The 23,367-nt window shown below is 43.5% G+C and overlaps 1 long non-coding RNA gene across 15 annotated transcripts in view; it reads right to left on the bottom strand.

The window, feature by feature from the left end:
• Positions 1 to 23,367, bottom strand: part of LOC110399933 — a 53,865-nt gene that overhangs the window by 15,275 nt on the left and 15,223 nt on the right. For 4 of the 15 annotated variants that reach the window (XR_002439476.1, XR_002439477.1, XR_002439474.1 and 1 more), the window contains 3 exons: positions 19,059 to 19,208; positions 9,863 to 10,434; positions 2,838 to 5,631 (listed from right to left, as the gene is read on the bottom strand). This is a non-coding gene — a long non-coding RNA (uncharacterized LOC110399933). Of the gene's footprint in view, positions 1 to 2,545; positions 2,689 to 2,837; positions 5,632 to 9,862; positions 10,435 to 16,823; positions 16,971 to 19,058; positions 19,209 to 23,367 lie in introns of those variants that run through there. The other 11 variants (XR_002439470.1, XR_002439475.1, XR_002439472.1 and 8 more) reach the window with 8 other exon arrangements.

Below are 23,367 nucleotides of genomic sequence, written 5' to 3' on the forward strand. Positions count from 1 at the left end.
CCAGCACATTGAGCCAAGAAGCACTTTAACCAGCTCCAGTCTATGCTGATTTAATAGGGAAAGCAAAGGGAACACGCCACATGTGACATCCCTACTGCACCTGCTCCATTCAAGCACCTAATCCTACAGATTTTTTCTCCGGAGGCACTCTCAGAGCACTGAGCCCACCTCATTGCCAGTTCCCACCATAATCTGCACCCACAATAAGCAATGAGAGACCCTGGCCCTAGACTGGACACATACTTATGTTCCACTTCACTCTGCAGCACGTATTTTTTCCATGCAGGTGAGTGGTTCAGCCCCATGCATGTAGCTGAGATTCACTGTTCATGGAGCAAAAGGAAAACAGTAAAGAGAACAGGACTTCAGCCTACAGTTTTGGGCATTCAATGAGCCATGGGAGCCCTTGCTTTGATCCCAGGACTGTTTATGGTCTTTGCACAAAACAGTCACTGAACAAATTTCCTCAGTACTTTGGTATCATTCAATGAATAGCAAGTTATACAGTATGTCATTGCAACACATAAATCCATTATTGCTAAGAGGCATGAGGTGAAATTATAGATATTCCTTGACTCCCATCCTATTACTAGTATGAGACAAAATGATACATGTGCTGATAAAAGGATTTAAAATGATGGTCTGTGTGTCAGAAGTGCAGTACAGTCAGAATTATTTTTAAAAGATTATATTAAAGTATAAATTAAAAGGCTATCGGAAAAGAAAAGTAGATGACTTCCAATAGGGTATAACATCTATCAAGGTTTAACATATACTGTGTAGTTATCCTTAATGGGCTCAAACTTTCTCATAGATTATTCACATATTCTGTGGGAAGTCTGGCTGGATCCTCTTTCTAACCCCTGTAAACCACGGCTGATAATATCTTTCCATTATATTCCTAAGGTGCAGCTATTTCATTTTTACCCAAGGGATCCCAGAGCTATTGTGTAGTCCCTAGAAAGCTTTAAAACAATTTGTCAGTGTAGCGATTCTTTTTTCCTCCCCATTGCAAAGAATCTTACATTTTCTTAATTTGATCACATGAAATGTTTGGGCTTGACTACTGAAAGAAATCATAATCTTTTAAAGGAAAAAAAAGGAAATGTCTTGAGAGGTTACATGTTGTCTCTGCAATGGTTGGACAAACAGTGCACGAACAATCCTTTGCTTGATTAGATACTAATTCCCTGTGGTTTATCTTAAAGGTACATAGTTCTGTCTTTCAGCAAGTTCAGTCTTAAAAGTAATGCTTATGCCTGGAAAAGCCAATAGAAGAAAAGTAACAATGATAATAGAAAGAAAATATTCAGTCTTCCTAGAGAGGATTTTGCCTCATAAGTGCTTTTAATTTTACTTTTTTTTTTTTTTTTTTGCCTACTGGGATTTCCACAAATCACAGAAATAGAAAGAGCATCTGCTGGGAGGACAGAATTCCAAATGATTGCTAACCACCTAAAAATTGCCTGCAAATACATATTTGGCTTTGTTATGCCTAATAATGACTCATTGCTGAATTATGTCTCTACTGGATATGAGGACAAATTAACAAAGTAAATGGAAGAGCTCTAGACTGAAATGCCTGTTATCTTAGGACTGATCATTTGGTTCATTTAAATCATTTCCTCCTCACCCTGACTTCCCAGAAAAACTCCTTGCTTCATCACAGGAAACTTATTTCTTCATTCACATGCTATTATTGCTGAAGCTGATGGAGATATTTTTAAAATGGTGTTATCTGGACCACGCTTGGCCCTTCAAGCCCAGCCTGGGATGACAGAAAGGAGGTGTATCAGCACGATGGGAGCAGATCAAAGAGCTCATAAGCCCACAATTCCCCACATGGCTGCCTCTAACTTGGACAGTGCTGCTTTGGGGGGAATGCAGCCAAAGCTATGAAGTGCTCCTTCTGATGCTTTTTTAACCCTGAATCTTATCTGCTTTCTAGAACTTACCTCAACTGGCAAAAATCTCCCACCACTGTTAATGCCATCACAGCTTCCCCAGTGATGGAAGCCATGGGCCTGAGCCACAAATTCTCTCCCTCCATCTAGCTCTACAGTTATCTGTGGCACAGGTAGTTCAAGGTCCCAGTCACAGCCAAGGCTTTCCCTTGCTGGGCGCAGCTTTTGCAACCTGTGGTGTGAAGCCAGCAAAGATGGTGCTGACAGTCAGGTCCACGGTCTGGGAAGTTTCTGTCCCGCATGGCAGATTTGTAGGGCTGACGTGTTTTACCCTCGCCACATCTGGATCCCAGAGGGCCTGGCTGGGAGCACTTCAGTTATAAGGTTTGCAGCACCAACAGGCTCCAGTGCAGCCAGTGGCTTAGAAAGTGCCTGACTGCGACGGCTTTGACTCAAAAAGCTGAGTCCTGGCATGCTGATGGAGCTTGGCATTGCATCCTCTAATTAGCTGATCTAATTCCCTTTAAATTCTACTGGAGAAGAGATTATACTTGCACTTTAATTTTACAGTTTCTCAGTAAATCTAAAGACACAGAAAAGCTTTACAATCATCTTCAACTTTAGAATCTAATATAGCTTACTATTCATCACTGAGAATCCAGCTGGAAGAAGTCTTACTAAGTAGGTTGAGCTAGAAATCTTCAATGCAACAGGTACTAGTTGTAAACAAGGCTATTTTTACTTTTAACCATGTTCTGGTAACAATTTCTCCAAGCTTTTGTCTCTGTAAAAAAATAAATAAATAAGAATAGGGGAAAATGAAATAGACAAAATTTAAACCCTAGATTTCTTACTTAAAGAGTGGTAAACTGGGCAATGAACTTCTTTAAATAATCCTTCAATGCAAAGAAAAAAAACTCTATTATCCTTCTCTCGTATCTGCAAAGAATTTATTTCAACTGAAAGACAATTAAAAATGTGGTTGAAAGCAAGAACACCTTCAGTGAAGAGCAGAGACTAAAACAGCTTTTAATACAATGCAGTCAAAAGCTTAACTCATGACCCTTTTTGGTTTTTACCCAAGTTTAAGAAAATTCAAAATCTGAGTCTTATCTTTGTAACACGAGACAACAGAAACATCCCCATCTAACATTTCTGGCTTTCAAAAATGAGACCCCATCAAAGAGGTCTTAGTGTTGCATTGGATGTATTAGTGGGATAGTGCTGGCTCAGAACAAGGAGACATCTTTGGTTAATAAAATGCACAATTGTGCTGTGGGCCGTCATTGGACTTGTCCACCACTTAACTCTCATCTAAGCCCTCAGGCTTAAGAGAAACCTGTTTGCCTTGTGCTGACTTTCTGCTCAGGGGTGAATTTCATTCTATGTGAGATCTGTCTGTGCAATATAACCCAAGAAGTAAAGAAGAATGAGAAATTTCTTCCTTCATTCCCAGAACGCGTCCCCGATTTCCTCTTAAAATGTCTCTGATAATTGCTTTCAAATGCTGGCGTGTATGTGCTCTTTGGAGGAGGCACTGATTCAAAGAAAATGTACAGATCTCCAGGGCTGATTCTGGTTTTCAGAGGATGGAGTTCCCTAAAACAAAGCTTTAAAAAAAATATTAAGTTGTTATTTCTCTAATGAACACATCTGAAGAACGGGACCAATCTTTTTTTCTCAGTCTGACAGAATGATGCTTCCATCCTGAGGAACATTTGCATGTAATTACATATCCCATGCAACTTTTCCTGATCAAGTGATACAGCATGCAAGTCAAGTGCCAACATACAGTAGAACAGACTGCATCCCTATTGCCAAGATTAGCTTTAACTGCTCTTCGAGTTTCTTGGAGAAAATGCACTCTCAAGTCAGCTGACGGCTCCATATTATTGCTCCACTAAGAAGTGTTGCAAGGGCTAAGCACTCTAAGCTCCAGCTATTGCGATAATTTATTCCTTTTGTTGATGGAAGGATGCAGAAGTCCTCATCTTCTCATCATAACTGACTTAACAAAGATCTCTGGCAACAAATTGATTTTTTTCAACCTGCCAAGTTCCTGCAGCACATTTTAAATGAAGCAATCTTTAATTTATTCCTAACAGATAATCCCAATAAAACACTCAAACAGCAGCTTCTGCTGGCATTCTGAATGCAGCTGTTTCATAAAATAGCAGCAGCAGTTCCATTTTGTGGAGAGCTACATTTCCCTTTGTCTCATTACACAATAGACTATAACCATGGCTAACTGAACCGCAGAACTTTGTATTTCGTTTGGATTGTGGTACTCAAGCCCCCAATGAAGTCACAGCAGACCAAAGCTTAAGAGATACTAAAGAAAGAGATCCAGTCTGGCGTTGTCACCGGTTACTTCATCAGCCTTAAATCTGCTTGTAAGGGAAACTGCTGTACACAGAGGCAAAGCCAATCCCAGAGAAATTCAGTGCTTTCATCTCTCATTTCCATAGGACATCCTTCAGCAGATCTCATCTGAAAATACACTATAAGCTAAGATGTGTGGATCTGTTCCTTTAGCACAGTGTTTCTGGAAAGAAATCTGCTTTTAGCTGCAGAAATGACATTTGAAACGTCATCAAACCACACACACAACATCAGTGAATATTCTCAGTGTCTGCACTGGTTTATGACCTCGCTCACTCACATAACAAGGAAGATCAGATTTTCCTGCTGTTCAAGTGTCCTTATGCTGCCAGCAATTTTGCCAGCTTCACCCCTTTTGCTCTCCATAGAGACTTTCACAATTTTAAAGTACATTTTTGTTTTCTTCTGTCATAAGGTTTTTTGTTCACTGTTGGCCAACGTTCATAGTAATTCTTTCTAGAGAAAGAGGTTTACAAGCATAAAAATTACTTTTGAATTTTGTAAGGCAACACAATCTCTAGCTCCCCACCATCATTTATCATTGGAGTATGAAAGTGTTTAATGGTATCTACTAACTCTACATCATCTGTCTACTTTAAGAGCTGCTAATGCTTTGTCATGGGTTTTATACGAGCCAGCCATGCACGCCACATCTATATAAAACACATATCTTTAGTTCAAACTTTCAATTTAAAAGAAACATACATTGTTCTGCCATCTTTCAGAAAACTACTACTAATTGCTCTAAGTATGCAATGCTTCTTTTCCGACTTAATCTCTCCTATCCCATAGAAAAGCCATGTGAGGGGACATTTACACACAGTGATTGGTATCTCTTACCAGCAGCCTCTGAGCTCACAGGATGAAGGCAAATGTGAATCAAATTCCTATCTAGAGCCGTTGTACAACCAAGACATAAGATGCACAGTCCTTTTAAGATGGTCAAATATGAGTTTCTCTGGTCATGGCAAGACATGAAAGTGTTAAAGACAACATAAGGAAGACAGGTCTGCAAGATCTGAGTGTGAGCTGAAGAGGAAACCACTGAGATGGTTGTCATCAGGCTGACCTGTTGTGTCTCCAGGTTTCTTTGTGGTTCTCCATCTGTCTCCGTCCATCTGTTGCCCCCTGCCTTTTACTTTGATTGTGAGCTCTTGGGGCTTTGGGAGCTTCTGGTGGTTTGGGACTTTTGGAGCCTGTTCTGCACTTGGAACAAGTCCACATTTCCTAGTCATGAACAAGAGCCCCTCATGGGATGAAATGGATGGACCAGAATTTCTGTCCTTTGGGAAATCCCGATGTTGTGATCATTTTCTCTTCTGGAACCAAAAGCATGTATTTCTCACTGAAAATAAATTATATAAAAATTATAATAATGAGCACCATTAAAATCTTGTATCTGAAAAATACCAAGCATAGGGCTGTTAAATAGCATACGGTTAAGAAATGTTTGTATGACCTAAGAGTCTAAATAAAATGAATTGAATTGCCAATGACATAGCAAACCTTTTTATCTTTGAAGGTAAGAAAGACTGTGTCTTACTGTAACAAAACATTTCAACATTACTAAAATAAAATTATAGTGTCACAATTATTTGTTTCAACTTCTTATCTTTGAAAATATCATCAGAGTTGACACATTCCTGTAAAATATTTCATACTGATGAAACCACACTTGTTGGATAGGAAACTGTTCTTTCATAAAAGCTCCACCTCAGAGAGTTTAGCTTTGGCATGGTGCTAGGATTCTGCATGATGAAATCTTGAGAGGAGTCTTGCAGTTGTGGTGGTCCTGAGTAGAAGCACATCTTCATATCAGTGAAAAACAAAATTCTCCCTGCATTAACAGCAGGGAAATTCGTATCAAAAGATCGAGTAATATCAACTCCATTGTGCTCAGACACTTATTCACTCTTTTTTTTTTCCTTTAAGTGCATGAGGATGTTTGAATAAAAGCATTATTATCAAGACAATATCTTATAAGTTATGTGGCTGTGACCATTACACTGACAGCTCATGCAACCCACCACTGAGAGAGCTTAAGCATTCCTTCTCCTACAGGATAATTTTTCATGAGGGAGAGATGTTTACAGTCTTATCCATGCCTGCTTCCCTAACTCAGGCTCAATATTCATAGTGATCAGAGAGGAATGCATTGTGAAAACACCAAATCCACTATTTTTGTAAATGCATAGAAAACCAACAACATCCAAGAGAGAACAAAATGATAGGTCTGGGCTCTGTGAAGTGCTTGACATTCATCATCCTCAGAGAGGCTTCACAAAAAGACTCTGTCATTCTCCTGTCTCTCCAGCAACTCAATCTTTGCTTAATGAGTAAGTAATAAATCAGTAAGTTTTCTTATCTTTCCATATTAGAAGAGAAAGAGAGAAGCAGCAAAACCAAACTGATTCTGATCCAAGGATTTTTTCCATCTCCAATAAAAGCCTCACATTCTTTGGAGTTACTTAGAAATAAGTTTAAGTTTAGAGTCTAACATCATAAATAACAGCCCAGTTTGAAGCTGGCAAGAAGATGAACAGCATCTATTAAATGTGGCTCACCTCCATGAGGCTGAACTAGGCCATGAAAATATAACTGACCTGATTCCACAAGAAGACCATGAAAGACAATGTGGTGAGAACACACGCTTTGCCTCTCAGAACAAAGCTCTCTGGCCATTGCTGCTGGAGCACAGTGTTGGACCAGGCGTGCCTCCTTTAGGAAGCCTGCTTAGATTTTGAAATGCCAAAAGAAAAGGAGACTCCAGCTGGGTGACTCAGCACAGCTCCCTTCAGGGCTCTGGCTCCAGGTATGGATGGCTATAGAGGAATGTAGACACATTCAGGAAAACATTCCTTTCCCACCTTACTCCTCTGTGAGGTCTTGAGAAAATTACAACAATGCTAGGCCAGGCTGCAGTCTGAGTTAAAGACAACACTGTTAAATCTCTCGCATTTATGTGTAAAATGTGCCTGTAATACTTTGTGAGGCCCTCTGATATCTTACTATAAAGGTGCTAGGGAAATAACTACAGCTATTCACTGAGATCTAGATACCAGAGCCAATATCTGACTTTTGTCCGTCTTCAGCTCTCAAGCAGGTAAAATTTGCCACTTTTGGCAGAGTATCACTGTCAGCTTTGGTTCAGCTGATCTTAATCTCCTGGAAAGTAGAAACCCACAGAAAAGAAAATGATACATGTATGTATAAGTGTGTGTGTGCATGTGTGAATGTGAGTGCCCCCCAAGCTGCTTCCCTACTGAATTTCAATACCTCCACTTTAGCCCACATGCCTTCTCCATGGCTTTAGCCACACGAGCAGCTCACCATGAGAAATGCTAAGGTGCAAATTTGCAGCGCGTCAGCTGCTCTGCAGGAACCGTCTGAGCTCACGAGCCACAATAAATGCATGGCAGCTCAGCTCCTGCTCTTTGACAGTTAAGCTACTTCATATTTAATGCAAGGGCTTACCACAGCTACCTCATGGGGCCAAGCGTGAGCACGAGTTACTGCAGCCTAGCTGATGTGCTGTAAATTTGCACCATATATCACGACCGGCTTTAGAAATAGGCGGCTGCTGGGCAGGAGAATGAGGAGGGCAGCAAGTATGGCACTAGGCTTCCTGCTCACATCCTTGGGCCTGAAAGATCTGATGGCAAAGCTGCTGCTCTGCTGAGAACATGGCAGGGTCCTGAGCAGCCAGACCTCGGGCTGTGCTGGATGCCTGCAGGGTGTGTGATTAAGCCTGGTGTACCGCATAGACTGTCTCCTTTGCCAAACCCTAAGGTGCAGCAGCATTGGCTGCATGTCCTAACAGGGATTCAGCCAGCCCAGGGCCCATATGTGCCTGCCCAAGAGGTCTCCATGCCCTGTAGGTGCACTGCTGAGCTCTGTATTGGGGGCACTGGTGTCTCTGCACTTTTTGGTGCGTATTCTCTGCGATGTGAAGGCTAGGCATTGGGTTTCATAGAATCATAGAATTAGCTAGGTTGGAAAAGACCTACAAGATCATCCAGTCCAACCATCCACCTACCACCAATAACCCCACTAAACCATGTCTCTCAACGCTATATCTAAATGTTTCTTGAACACCTCCAGGGACGGTGATTCAACCACCTTCCTGGGCAGCCCATTCCAGCGCCTGACCATTTTTTCAGAAAAGTAGTATTTCCTAATGTCCAGCCTAAATCTCCCCTGGCGCAACTTGAGGCCATTCCCCCTCATCCTGTCACAAGTTACAAGAGAGAAGAGGCTGACCTCCAGCTCACTACAACCTCCCTTCAGGTAGTTATAGAGAGCGATAAGGTCTCCCCTGAGCCTCTTCTTCTCCAGACTGAACAATCCCAGCTTCCTCAGCCGCTCCTCATAAGGCCTGTGCTCCACACCCCTCATCAGCTTCGTCGCCCTCCTCTGAACACGCTCCAGGGCCTCAATGTCTTTCTTGCAGTGAGGGGCCCAAAACTGGACACAGTACTCGAAGTGGGGCCTCGCCAGGGCTGAGTACAGAGGAATAATGACTTCCCTACTCCTACTGGCAACACTGTTCCTGATCCAAGCCAGGATGCCATTGGCCTTCTTGGCCATCTGCGCACACTTGCTGGCTCATGCTCAGCCGAGCATTGACCAATACCCCCAGGTCCGTTTCCTCCACACAACCTTCCAGCCACTCTGCCCCAAGCCTGTAGCATTGCCTGGGGTTGTTGCGGCCAAAGTGCAGAACCCGGCACTTGGTCTCGTTGAACCTCATCCCATTGGCTTCAGCCCAGAGATCCAGCCTGTCCAGATCTCTCTGTAGGGCCTCTCTACCCCCAGGCAGATCGACACTTCCTGCCAGCTTGGTGTCGTCTGCAAACTTACTGAGGGTGCTCTCAATGCCCTCATCCAGGTCATCAGTAAAGATATTGAAGAGGACAGGCCCGAGCACTGACCCCTGGGGAACACCACTCGTGACCGGTTGCCAGGTGGATTTAACTCCATTCACCACCACTCTCTGGGCCCGGCCCTCCAGCTAGCTCCTTACCCAGCAAAGAGTGTACCTGTCCAAGCCACGGGCTGCCAGTTTCTCCAGGAGAATACTGTGGGAGACAGTGTCAAAGGCTTTGCTGAAGTCTAGGTAGACCACATCAACAGCCTTTCTCTCATCCACCAGGCGGGTCACTCGATCATAGAAGGAGATCAGGTTGGTCAAGCAGGACCTGCCCTTCACAAACCTATGCTGGCTGGGCTTGCAGATCAGAAGCCACTAGAAGCCACTAAGGCCAAACTGAGTTCAGATTCTATAGAATCACAGAATCATTAAGGTTGGAAAAGACCAGTAAGGTCATCTAGTCCAACTGTCAACTCATTCCCACCATGCCCACTAACCATGTCCCACAGTACCACATCCAACCTTTTCTTGAAAGCCTTCAGGAATAGTGACTCCACCACCTCCCTGGGCAGGCTGTTTCAATGCCATACCACTCTTTCTGTGAAGAAATTTTTTCTAATATCCAACCTGAAACTCCCCTGGTGCAACTTAAAGCCATTACCTCTTGTCCTGTCTCTGTTACCTGGGAAGAGAGACCACCACCCACCTCACTACCATCTCCTTTCAGGGAGTTGTAGAGAGTCATAAGGTCTCCTTTGAGCCTCCTCTTCTCCAGACCAAACAATCCCAGTCCCCCTCAGCAGCTCCCCGGAAGACTTGTGCTCTAGACACCAGCTCCATTGCCCTTCTTGGACATGCTCCAGGGACTCAATGTCTAAACTTGGCAGTGGTGGGATTTGAAGGGGTTGTGGGGCCTAAAATATAGAAAGAAAGAAAGAAAATATCCCTCCCAGTGCTATCCTTCTGCTCTCTCTGCAGTACTGTGAATTCTTCCCCTCCTCATGTGTCCCAACAATCCTCACCTGTGCCCAACTCTATCCCCCCAGGTCCTTGTTACCTCCTCTCATTGTCTGGGAGCTCTGTGGGGACAGCAGTGCCTGAGGATGCTGGCTGCATGGTATGTTCTTGTTTGCAGAGTTAAAAAGCCTCAGATCACCTCTACTTGTGGTGCTTCACAGTGACTTGTTTCTGGGGGCACATGCCAGCCTGGAGACCCACCTCAGTAGGGGAACGCTCATGGTACATGAGGATGCCCATCCTCAGAGGTACTCCCAGTATCTGCAAGATATAAGATAAATGTAAAGAATTTGGACAGCCCTGAGGACTAGGAATCCCAAATCCTGAGTCTGTTATTCTTGGCCTTTCACAATGACATAAAAAAGGCAGATTTTTAGGAGAGTGATTGCTAAACTGAGATTGACTTGTTGGAGGTGCTGATTTAGGTTCCAACTCAGATGGATTTCAAGCACAAAAATTCCCTGACAGTGAAAAAGCCTTTTCAGGTGTCTCAAGCCAGGCATCCCAAATCAGTGACCACCTTTGAAAATAAAAAGGTAGGTTTGGGAGCCCGTTCCCACTAAGTCTTGTTTATGCGAGTGCACAGCTACAATGGACTGCTTGTCCATGTAATGGCCAGATTCTGAGCAAGGATTTGTGGCTGCAGCCTCCTAATCACTGCCAGTGGAATCCTGGCCCTACTGAAATCAAGGGAATTTTCCCTTTGACTTCAGCTGGGACCTGGATTTCACCTCCTGTGTCCCCACCTACTAAATGTGACTCTTTTTCACAGAAGTGTTTCTCTGCCTTATGCCTTTTTCACAGGAGTCCTGGGAGGCTGCAGTCGTTAGCAGCTACAAAGCATAATTTCATTTCTGAAGGTGGAAGCCTCTGTTGAAATGCAAAAAGTTGTTAATAAAGCTTTTTTAATCACATTGTTTCTTGAGCATTTTGCAAACAAGCAAACAAAATGCCTGAAGCTCCCCGCAATAAAATAACTTCACCTTTAGCACTTGAACTTGGAAGTACCAGATGTCGACCTGGGAGTGCAAAGTCTGCATTTCATGAGCTGCAAAAACTCCCCAGGGGAGATCTAGGGACCGCCAAAACTTCTTTTGGGGATTCTCTTTTGTGCTGAAACTGGGGAACTCTCAGCGGGCTGACCCAGCTGCTGGAAATTCTTCCACAGACACTGATGTGCAGAGCTGTTCCAAAACAAATATCTCCGAGTCCCACACTTCATCCATCTGTTTCGCATTTCAAGGAGTTAGTGTTCCACACACAAGTGTGTTAAGAGACCAAGAGAGCAAGCTGGACCAACAAAGGCTCATTAAAGAAGGGGAAAAAAAAAAAAAAAAAGAAAAGGAAGACAGAAAGAAAGTTATTTTCCAAATATTGCATACAGAGTCAGTGGGTAGGGTTAGCATGGAGCTACAAAGGCCAGTGAGAAACCAAAGGATCTCCCCCTTAAAACTCTTCTGAAATATAAAACGTTCCATTCCAGTTCAGAACAATACAGAGAACTCAAGCAGAAGCACATTAACTTCATGGGACAGAGCAAGTCAGATTTGTCCCTGATGTAAAATCACGGACTTGGGAGCACTTGCACCAGGAATGAAGGAGGATGCAGATTCCTATCACTGGAGCTGACTTCTGGTACATTTGAAGTCATAAAAGATACCTGGTGCTGACTAATTAAACTTAAAAGAAAAGCCAGGGTCATTTCTGCAGTTCCCTAGGCCTGATCCAAGCCCTTCAGACTGCTGGAAACATAAGGGAACTGCTCTGCAGCTTTTGTTTTCAGTAATTGTCCTTCACACAGAGCACTGTGGGGACTGCTGAATGCATTTCATACATTTTTTGGCAGCGGTGTTCCATGTTGTGTTAAGGGTTCATTAATCTGCTTGCCACTAGGCCCCTGTGAAAAGAGGAAATTGTTTCACACTTGCTGAAAGACAGAGAAAAGAGTTTAGAGAGGAAGGAGAAACATATTAAATGGGAAACACCAGAGATGGAGAGGCAGGTTTGGCGTAGTGCTTTGTCGCTTCTCAAATTGTACGAAGGCTAACGTGAACCTGGGGAATGTGACAGACTTTTCTTCAGGGAAACTGTGCTACTGTGTCATTAATTAGCCCAAGACCCGAGATATGGCTGCAGCTCATCTCTGTTTAGATTGTGTAACTGAAACAATCAAGGCCCATTTCCAGGGCAAGATGACAAAGGAAAGGAAAAGGGCGGAAGAAAGATAATTGTAAAAGGAGCGAGGAAAGAATAATCTGACATCATGAATTACAGAAATGATCATTTCAGGTGAGAAAGCCTGGTGGACTGGGGAGCAGTGATTTTCCCAAGGAAGACGGGGTGGCACTGGCACGTGCTGTGCTGCAAAGCCACGTCCAGCCACCCAATTAACTCAGTCCGGACTCTCTGCGTAGTACCCAAGGCATTCCTGCAGCTGAGATTCAGAATTAAAACGCCCTCAAGGCCTGGAGATACATTTCAGCTCCCTTCTAAGCCTTTATCTAAGCTCCTTGGCACACAAAGTGTGGCTGAAGAGAGTACAGGTCTCTTGTGCTTCACACTGCTGTGTGAATGACTGGAAGAAAACACCAGGGGACACATTCTCCAGCCGGACCCAGACGTCGTGGCTGCATGTTGCTAGCAGTTAGTCCTCAGCAAAAGCCAGGGCAAGAGCTGTTCTCACCATGTTCCACAGCAAACAGCTCTCTTTGTGAACAATCCTGTGGGACGTTCTGCTCCAATCCCACCGATATGGATGCCTTTTGTGTAGCTGTTCATATCCATAAGGGCTGCAGAATCCAGGGCCAATACTGTGCTGAAGGAGTGAAGACTAGACATGCAGTAAGGATGACATCCTGTATTCTCACGAAAAGTGAACAAACTGCTGTGGTTTCCGTTTACAGGCCTATCAAGCATCCCTCTAAAGCAGAGTGGAAATTGTGATAAATGGTTTTAGCATTCCCTCACATTAAAGTGTGCTAACCAGCCTGGGCTTTTTTTTTTTTTTTTCCCAGTAATTATGAACTGAAAATCATAATTGGAGAATCACAGAATTGCTGGGAACCTCAAGAGATCATCAAGTCCAACCCCAATAATTTAGGTTGGGTATAATCTGTTTTACCTGAACAATAACAATCCAAAACTATAGCTGCTGGATAAATTCTCATTGTGAACAAATTGTAATCAAATACTTCTTCCATTTCTCTTCATGAACTTTAACAGAAGTAAACTGTTTGCACTGGCCAGATGCAGCAAGATATGCAGCCTGATGTTTTACCAGTTCTAATATTTTTGGCTGCTTCTGAATGTAGTCACCTCCTACAGAGGTCCTGACAGCAAAAGAGCCACTTCGACTCTACCCATAGTTCAGCTGCTCAGAAACAAGGTCACACATTGTTGGCTAAGAAATACTGGCACTTAACGTTTCACCTTGTACTTCTGTTACATGGCAGTTTGGTACGCTCACAGGAAGGACATTTTCCTTGAAATTGTGATAAATGTTTCTGCTTAATTCCCTTTTTTCTTTTTTTCCCTTTTTTTTTTCTGCAGCGCCCTGCCTCCTTGCCAGTGTTCAATTTCTGCACAAAGGTAGAGGAACATAAGGTGGGCAGATGTACTTGCATACTGACATTACACGTAGCATTTGGCAAGGCACAGCTCACCCTTGCTCATCCCAGGAGTGGGCCCTTTTTTCCTCCATTGGTGTTTCATGGAAATTTGCAATAGGCCAAATGAACAGGAATAACCCATGACATTATGCCTCCCACCACTGAGTCACTGCTGGTAGGACCGGGACAGAGTCGTGTGCTCCCATACCACAGAGGGGCCTGTAGTTTCTCAGATACTTGATTGACTGTTAAATGAATGGCAAGCACTTCGTTCTCTTAGCATGTCATGATTAATTCATCTCCTCCTAATACCCTGCTGTACATGTTGTAGTGGGCTTCATTCATGAACTGAAAAAGACCTGAGTAATGTTCCTCTACTCACAATTTTGTTTCGCCATAGAAGGTCACAAAATATACCATGGCTGCAGGTGGTCTTCTGTAAACAAAGCAAGCTGGACAGAGTTCAAGGCTCAGCAATATAATATTGTCAAGTGATCATTTTGTTGAAATAGTTGGATGCCTATAAAACATCTGCAAATGCTAAATTTAAAATACAAATAAAGCCCAAAGTTGGAAACTCCTCAGACTTCTGGTGAAAACATTGTTTTGTAAAACACAGCTCCTCTTGTCCCCCTGTAAATCTAATGCTGAATGTGGACAAACAGCTTAGCCCTTGAGACTGCCAAGAAAATGGGCTTTGCATGGGTGCAGAGCTCTTTTATTCCTGCAGGATCATCACCCAACTTCACGGAGCAAAAGTGATGGGAGAGCAATAAAAAGCAGCTTGGGAAGTGGGGAGAGAAGGCTCAGGGTGATATTCTTGCAGATTGTGAAACCTAAATTAAACAGAAGAATGAAATCATCATTCTGTTACTTATTTAGCACTTGGCTGAGATGGTAGACCATGTCCTGAGAAAAGTCCATAAATGGTATCACCCCAGGAGCAGAACGGTGAAGGCATAAGGCATGGGGATGCTCATTTGGGATGGAGTTCCCTGCTGACTGTTGGCTGGCCCACAAAGGGACCGCCACTGACTGCTGGAGCAGGGTGAGATGAAAATACCACCTTGGTCTGCCCCAACTGCCATTCCTGCTTCTTTAGCCGTGCATTGCAGAGTAAGGCATGGAGCCAGAGCTCTGCTCACCATCTACCTGCTCCAGACAAGCTGAGGGATTGCAGAGGTACAGCTTCTCCTGAAGGAGCACATGGATGCACAGCAGGAACGAAGGGAAGGAAAAGTCGGGAGTTGGAGATATTAGGGGGATACAAGAGCTTCCTTTGGAAAAAGGCTTAAAAACTGGGGTTGCCACCTCAATTTACTCCAGAGGTAAGGAGTAATGTTAGTAAAGCCTCCCTGTAGGGAGCTAGCAGGAGCCCCAGGGTTCTGCTTAGCACTTAACAAATCTGAACGAGGATAGAGAAAAAGAAGGGAATGGAGAAAAGAAAGAAGCAATCATTTAATACATTTCTTTTCTGAGTTTGTTTTCCAGACCTACCAGTTTTTCACTTAACACTCTTATTCGCATTTGCTAAGGAAGTTCTACTTGGGGGTAGCGGACAAAGTCACTTTGCCTCTCTCAGCGTATCTGTAGCACCGAGCAGAGAGAGAGGAATCTGCTGTCGAGAGACCGTGCATTGAAACAGCAGGTGGTGTTGCAGGTTAGGAGTGAGATACAAAGCAGAGTTTTGCTCAGCTCTTGACTGCACAATGTCTGGCTCTAACCAGAGCTATTAGTCTCTGAGGCCCCGTCCAAGCTACAGCTTGAGCTGCACTCACAGCTGTGCTGTGCTCAGAACCATCAGCAGAGGTTTCCTGGCACAGTTTTGCTATCCAGCTTTGCAGCCTGGGATTTTGCTAACAATTGTGTGAGTTGAAACCATGCTCTTGAATGTCCCTCTGGGTAGTATGTCACATAATTGGTTAATATGTTTATAATATCGCTTAAAGTCATAGCAGGCGTGGACACAAATGGCTTTGAAAAGCAGCTTCAAATGCAATTATAAGGCTTATTGGCTTTTAAAAGAAAGAGAAAAAAAAACATTCTCTGCCACCAGCACTGGTGGGAGCAATCCTGTAGATGGGGCAAGAAAAGCCTGTGGCATTCTTGCTGCAGCACCAGGTTGTTGTTTCAGGCAATGTGTATCTAACATTCTCTCTACTGGGCAGCCCTGAGCAAGGTTTAGGTGATGCTGTGTTTCAAGTCCCTCAGCTGCTGGAAGCAGGCTCTGCCCGGCAGCTCTCACAAGGGTCAGCCGTGGGCTGCAGGAAAGGGAAAAGTCCAAAGGCTGCACCGAAACAGCCACAGTTCTGCTGCCTGCATTGGCAGTGGCTAAACCTGAAAATGCGTCCAGCTGTCCCTGCCCCATAGGGACAGTGGGGCCATTGCTCATGAGTGCCACTGCTCCAAGGGGCTGCACCTCCCACAGCCATATGCCTGGGGAAATGAAGCATTTCAGATGCTGTTTCTGTGCTAGCATGGGCATCTCCTTAAGTTTCATTTGGGTATCCCCAGTGCTCCCCACAGGCAGAGGCATGGCTGAGGCAGCACTACTACAGCGAGCACATCACCATGAGAGTATTGGGGCATCCTTATCACATTCGGTATAACAATCCTATGACAGTATCATTAATGGATAAATAATGCACCAAATTCTCCATCCTCACTTATCATATAAATGACCGACGCTTACTTGAATTTTCTAGAAGTGTAAATGTCCCTCAAGTATTAAGTAAATATTGCTCTGCAGCAGCTTACAGACACTGCTGCCCTGCAGATGCATACAATTCACTTCTTGTGTGAGAAAAACATACACATTAATGATATATTCAAACTGTAACAAAGCAGTTAATTCATTTGCTAATACATCTTTTCTGCTTTAGAGCCTATCAAGTAATGAACATTTAATGACCCATTCATTTTCCTAAGAACTGCTGCATGGCACGGTAGAATCAATACAAAAGATGACCATTTTCACGCATCAGATAATCTTATCTACAAGGTTAAGATAATATTATGTTAATGTTTCCTGCATTATCTTACATGCTTTAGGCTCCTTTGAGAGGGATTCATTTGGTTTTAGCAGCTTTTGCAAGCCTTTTTGCCTCCTGGATGATTTCCGTTTCATTTCAGCTTTACAATTATTCTCTGCACTTGGTCAGATCCAGTCAGTACTGGAAAAACACACAACTGGAAAAGCAACAACAACAACGAAAATACAGCACAGGCAAATGTTATATTTGACCTGCTTTAACCTCTAATCTGCTCTGCACAACAGAACCAGAAAAGACAGGAAAGGCCAAGCTGCAGCTCAAGTATGGCTCTTGAACTGGCTTCTGAGTGCTTACTATGAGTAATAATTGAAAACAAATTAAAAACAAACAAAAATAAATAAAAACCCTTCAGACTAATACCCCTCTTTGCCTTCAGTTCATTCAAAGTCTAGTCCAGCAGTCGTGGAGGGAATGCTGCTCATGTGTGGCTGCTCTCACATGAAGGACCAGGTTGCCCTGGCACTGTCCTTCCTCAGAACATTCAAATTCTTGTTCAGGTGAGAGGTATGGGCTGCACCAGTGCCAACAAGGTGCACCTTGGGGCATCTCTCAGTGTGCTCTTCTGCATGACCACGTTCAAAGACAGCCACAGATGCCCCATCCATGGAGGTGCTGAAGGCCAGGCTGGATGGGGCCTTGGGCAGCTTGATCTGCTAGGGGGCAACCAGGCCAAGGCAGAGGGTTGAAGCTTGATGATCTTTAAGGTCCCTTCCAACCTGAGCCATTCTATAATTCTAGGACTGTCCAGCCTATATGCTGGGTCAGGCAGGCATTGGCAACACACCAACACATCCATCTGCAATATTTTCCATGCCAGCAGTGACGCACATGTCTGGGTTCCTACACATTTTGCCCCACATTGCAGTTTTGAGGTGTATGCAGAGCCCTCATGTGCATTCCTGGTAGCTACATCGTATACACATTTAGGAGTCTCTGAATAATCGTTTGCCTCTGTAAATACAGCCAAAAGTCTCATTGTGGTCTGTTGGGTCAACAAGCAACTTTCTTTAAAAGTCCCTAAGCACAGATTTTATCGGTGCACCTCAACAGATCCAACAAAACATCCTGCTAACACACCAGATACATAACAGGCATTAACATGTCTCTGAGCAACCTTAAGGCCTCGTTTACACCAGCACTTTTCTCCAGCTTTCCTCTTATCCCTTGAAAGCTAGTGTCTGCATGGATAGAAGACAGGGGCCTCCAGAGGACAACCTCAGACCCTACTGTCGCCCCTTCTTGTTCAGGCCACTCAGCCTGAGCCCCACTGCTGGCTGCAGAAACTATTTTCATCTTCACTACGGTCACTTTAGCTTTCCCTGGAGTCCAAACAAAACTGAGCCCAAGCAAAACTCCCACCCTTCTGCTTCGGAGGCACAATTCTGGATTAAAACCCATCACTTCCATCTCACTAGCTGTTTTGTTTTAATTATTTCTTTCTACAAGTAGCACTCAAGGTGATACGACCTGGCAGCAAGTTTGAAAATGTGGTCATACACAAGAGCACAGGGAGAGGGGACATGGTGTGCCCACGCGGTGCTCACGGCCACTCACTGTGCCCCTCCCCCTGCTGGGCCACTGCCCCTCTCTGTGTGCACCTCTTTCACACAGCGAAATGGGAGAAAGTAGTATTTGTAAAAAGTGGAAAATGAGCAGGCAAAGCCAAATAAACCTGGCAAGTGAGCTCAGTTTGGTGCCCTGCCACAGCCTGCTTCTCAATTCTGACTTTTGTTTGTGCATGCGTGGCCTACCTTCTCTGCCCAGGCCCTTAGCTGCTGCCCCTTTAAACTAATAAACAATGTTGCTTTTTCAAGCTAGACTCCACATCAAGGCAACAGGGCCCACTAAGGCTCCCTTTGCTGGCTTTTGAAGGCATAAACATGCTCCCGCTTCCATCCAGGGCTGCTGGCTGTGGGGTTCCTTGCCAGGCTTTGCAGCCGTGGGCACACTGCCTTCAGCCCCAAAAGCCTGAAATCCACTGAGTCCAACCTTCCCCGACTGCAGTTACAGGTACCGAAAACCCTGAAAATAAGGACTGATTCAAGCCTGCAGCTCCAAAAGCAATGAGAAAAATTAAAGAACTGGTGGGGACAAGCTTGACCCCCTTCTTTTTGAGAAACTGGAGTATGCAGCTCTGGAAGTGGAGCTGTTTGTTCAATGTAGGAAGATGTTTAAGTGGGAGGACAAAATGTAGAAAAGGCAAAAGCTAGTGTTCAGTTCTTACCTTTCTGTTTGGGTACCTAGAGTACCCAAAATTTGCAGTGCTGATGGGCAGCCAATAGCATCCAAAGGGTTGAGCTTTAAGCCTGATTGCTCCTCTTCAGTTCTTAGAGAGTCATCCAACAGTGAAGCATAAACAGCAACACAGCTCTTCCTTAGAAAACAAAACCAAACAAGAAACATGATTTAGCAAAAATATATAGAGTAATTGCTCTATTCATCTATATTTTGGATTTTTCCCTCTGTCTAAAAATAGAATGTGATGGTATGTTTCCCAGCATATTATCTGTCAGGCACAAATATTAGAGAAACAGTGGAAGTAAAAATTAAGTTGCCATTTTGTTGTGGAAGTTATTTTTCTTTCTTCAATGATAAAAACACTGGAATTGCTTTATTTGAAGACTGCAATTATATTTCAGCATCTTACTGTAGTGCATAAAAGCAGGAGATTGGAACAGCCTACAGGTTTGTACAAAAAAGTTACAAAAAAATGAAACTATAAAATATTTGTTGTTTGTTTTATATTTGCACAACACCAACTATTTTAACTATGATGAGAATCAAGTAATTCTGTAAGTATGACAACTATCTGCAGGCAGTCCTTGCAGAATATGAGATGTAATCAGATGTACATCTCTGGAGACTCTATGACACAAAGAATGGAAAGGAGAGGGAGAGGATTTTTCCCATGCAGATTTTTTTTGTTCATTGTTCCTGTGGATTAGGTGACACTATGCAACAGCTTTTGCAATGCTCTGTAATGACAGGATTACAGAAAGTGGAGTGGAAGAAGGAGTTACTAATTGCAGACATAACTGGCTGACTTTGGGGGGATTATTTTTCCCATAAACATGTAAGGTGCTTCCATTGACTTACTGCGGATTTGTCAGTGGCTAACACTGTCTGATTTACTTGAGCTTACAGATTAGTAGAAGAAAAAATTCTGCTTCCCATGGAAGAGTAAACCTCTAGTTGCAGCAGAAAGTCCTGAGAGCAGCCTGCACCACTGAAATGAGCCACAATGATTCTATTAAGACAAATATACCCCCCTCCTCTAGGGAGAAATCCATGATAGAGCCTAAAAAGCCTTCCAGCAATAACTACACTTCTGTAGTGTTATTGCACAACCTCTGCTATAAAGTGTGGGGGGGAACCAAAGAGAATACTATAAAGAAGCCGCCTTGAAATGAGAGGAGTAACCCCTTGACAATTGGATGATTGGTTAAAATTAGTCCCACTATACAAAAGCAACTGTTCCGATGAAGCCCATGAGAATTAAGCTCTAATGCTGAAGAATAAAATCAGATAGAGAGACAGGTTGAGAACACAGTTTTTACATAGCTCCACAGATCAAAACCATCTACTATTGCTTAGAATAACAGTGACAATTACTAGGAAAGGATTTTAAAGGAATAGACACTGGAGAGGCCCATAGGAAGAAAAAGGGAAGACTGAAGATCTCTACAGCAGGACCAAGGACAAGAAAAAAATGACAAAATGAACTTTTCCAGAAACCTGCCAGAAAAACTCTGTGAGATAGGGTCTTTGCAGCTAAAAGGCCTGACAGGAAATGGAAGTTCGGATGACTAATTAAAATTTATGAAAATAGAGCAAAGACGGATGAGTTCTGTTTCTACTCTTTCAGTAACTGACAAGGTGAATGCCTCAGTTTTCCCGTCAAAAAACATGTGGGATAATCGGTTCTCTGTCAGCTGTGAGACAGTCTGCTATTAGAAATAGTTCTGAATTGCTGGGAGAGCCTTGGATGCTAGGTGTTGTAAAGATTATACTGGATTTATTTCTGGAGCTGCTCTGCTTCATGAGCTGAATTTATGAATAAATGGGACAGCCCAGCAAAAGGGCCTTCTGGCTGTTTCAGCTCCATGCTCTTAACCTCATCTTTGCACGCAGTGCCTCCTAAATGCAAATGAATGTTTCCCTTTGCTCTTACCAACCTTTCTTGAATTGCCTTCTTCACTTCACTGTTCAGTAACAAAGCACCACTCCCCTATTTGTTCTGCCCTCCATACATTCTCTCTGCTCCTTCCTTTTCCACAGTCTGATCAGAAATTGGCCCATTGTCTTTCAAGCTTATGTGAATTGTTGTGCTTCCCCCTTACACAGTGGATTCTCATTGTTAATATGTGAGTTATATGATTACCCACAGCTGGAAATTCACTTCTGTAACCATATAGCTATTTCCTGTATTTTTAGAACTGACTTTTTCCAGCCCTTCTTACATCTAGTCCCAGTAGTACTGGTTTTAAATAGAAACTTATATTTATCTGGAAAGTACTGAGTCCTGGCATCCCTCAAGGGACATAAGAATCATTCCCCATCTAACAATTGACAGCTCTGTGGAGACTGGTTTGGGATAGAAAGAGGGACCAGAAGTTGGCCAATGCTCTTCCATGAATGGGCACCACAAGCACCTTTACTCTCCTGGGGCCCTTAATCAACCTGCAGGCTACAGCCTGTGCTTAGGTGTTCCCATCAGTGCACTCTCTAGTGTGCACTGCAATGAGATTGCTTGCCAGAAGCACCTTAGCTGTGTTGAGTGCTGCACAAGATAGGAACTCATTTGCTGTTTGTACACTTATCAGCAGCTTTTACTTCTTTTACTCAGAAGGGATCTTCCAGGGGAATCCCCTTCCAAGGGATCTATAGACACAAGTCTGTAGGACACAAACAGATGGTCATTTGTGGAAGGTGATGCATTTGGTCTTAAAGACTAGAAGGAGCAGGAGCGACAAAGAGATCTCAGTTAGAGGAAAGACTTAATGCTACAATGGCCAAGAGATAAGATCTCATCCTGCATCAGATGTTCTGTCCTTATTAGAAGGACTCTGTGCACAATACAAAGGAAAACCTAGTACCAGCACACAACTTGCAATCACTGTAGAAACCACCCCATCTCTACAGGGTAAACATGGCATCTGTAGGAGAAACAAAACATCACCGTGCTATTCTTTTACAAAAATGGCTTTGGGTAATAACTGAAAGGTTCTCTTACTTTGCACATCAGCAATTCAAGAAAAGCAACATGTGGCAAGGGACATGTAAGAGCCCACAGAAACACGGGGAAAGCCTGTCAGTGCTCTGTGCGTCAGTCCTTCACCTAGTGTCTGGTCTCTGCAGTTCTCATGTTCTGAGAGAGCCTGGGATAAAGCTTCTTCCTGGGTGCACTAATGTGTGTGATTATCACTACCTCAAAAAGCCAGTAACTTTTGTCCCTCTTTAGTTTCTTCAATATAGAAATATATACACAGGATAGAAAAGTTCAGTTGAGAGGGATCTTCGAAGATCACTTAGTCCAACTGCTTGATCAATTTAGAGAAAAGTTAAAGCACATTATTGAGCCTCCTCTGGCACAGCTTTGTGCTGTTGCCTTGTGTTCTGTCTATTCTGAGGTCACACATCTGAGTTGTCTCAATTCTGTAACTGCAAAGACAATAACTGCAAAAGAAAATGAAAGATGTGAAGCAAAACAAAAATATCTCTTCACCTGACTGCAGGAGGCATGCTCCTTGCTACCATCTGCCATTCAGAGGACTAAACCAAAGCTCAGAATCTAACCCCTCCAGAAGCAAATCTTAATATTCTGAGGTTACATCTTAATAACACAAAGTGCAGGGCATACCTACGCTTACAGAAATGTCTGAGATAATGTCACCCCAACTGGTAGCTCTCCACAGAACAACGCTGCCTGAATGCATTAGCTTGGGATCAGGCACATTAAAGTCACTCTTGCGTGGAAACACAGCTCTGCTGTTGCTGGATCAAAACTTCGTTCATACTGTGGGAGACATCTGTGTCTCTGTCTCACACCCTGCTCTCCTCTCATGCCAGGGGGATGCTGCACAGGACACCCTTTATAGATACAGTAAATTGTCATAAAACTCAGAGAGCACACCCTGATCATCTGACTTCTGCTGTGGGATCATTTTGTTTTAGGCCCCTCTTACAAAGCCATATAACATGAAAAGGCTCAATTTTCCACAAAGAAATATTTTGCTGTACAAATGTTCCTGTGAAGACATCATTTCATAACTGCCCTGGTTCAGTTAAGAGAATGCGTGCAGGGAGGAGGGGTTAAAAATACTTAAGAAGAAAGTTTCTCCAGAACTACTCCCTGATGAGTACACAGGGGGGATAAGCTTTGACAGTTTAGTTTTAAACAAGAGATAACATCAAATAGGCCCATGGGACTGGTTCCAATTATCAAGCCAAACAAAAAGAACAGCTGCACCCAAAAAGGCCTGCACTTACAGTTGTATTTCATTGTAACCACATTACAAAGGAAAAGTCTCACG

Source organism: Numida meleagris, chromosome 5 (assembly GCF_002078875.1).
Source record: "Numida meleagris isolate 19003 breed g44 Domestic line chromosome 5, NumMel1.0, whole genome shotgun sequence".
Classification (NCBI taxonomy): Eukaryota; Metazoa; Chordata; class Aves; order Galliformes; family Numididae; genus Numida; species Numida meleagris.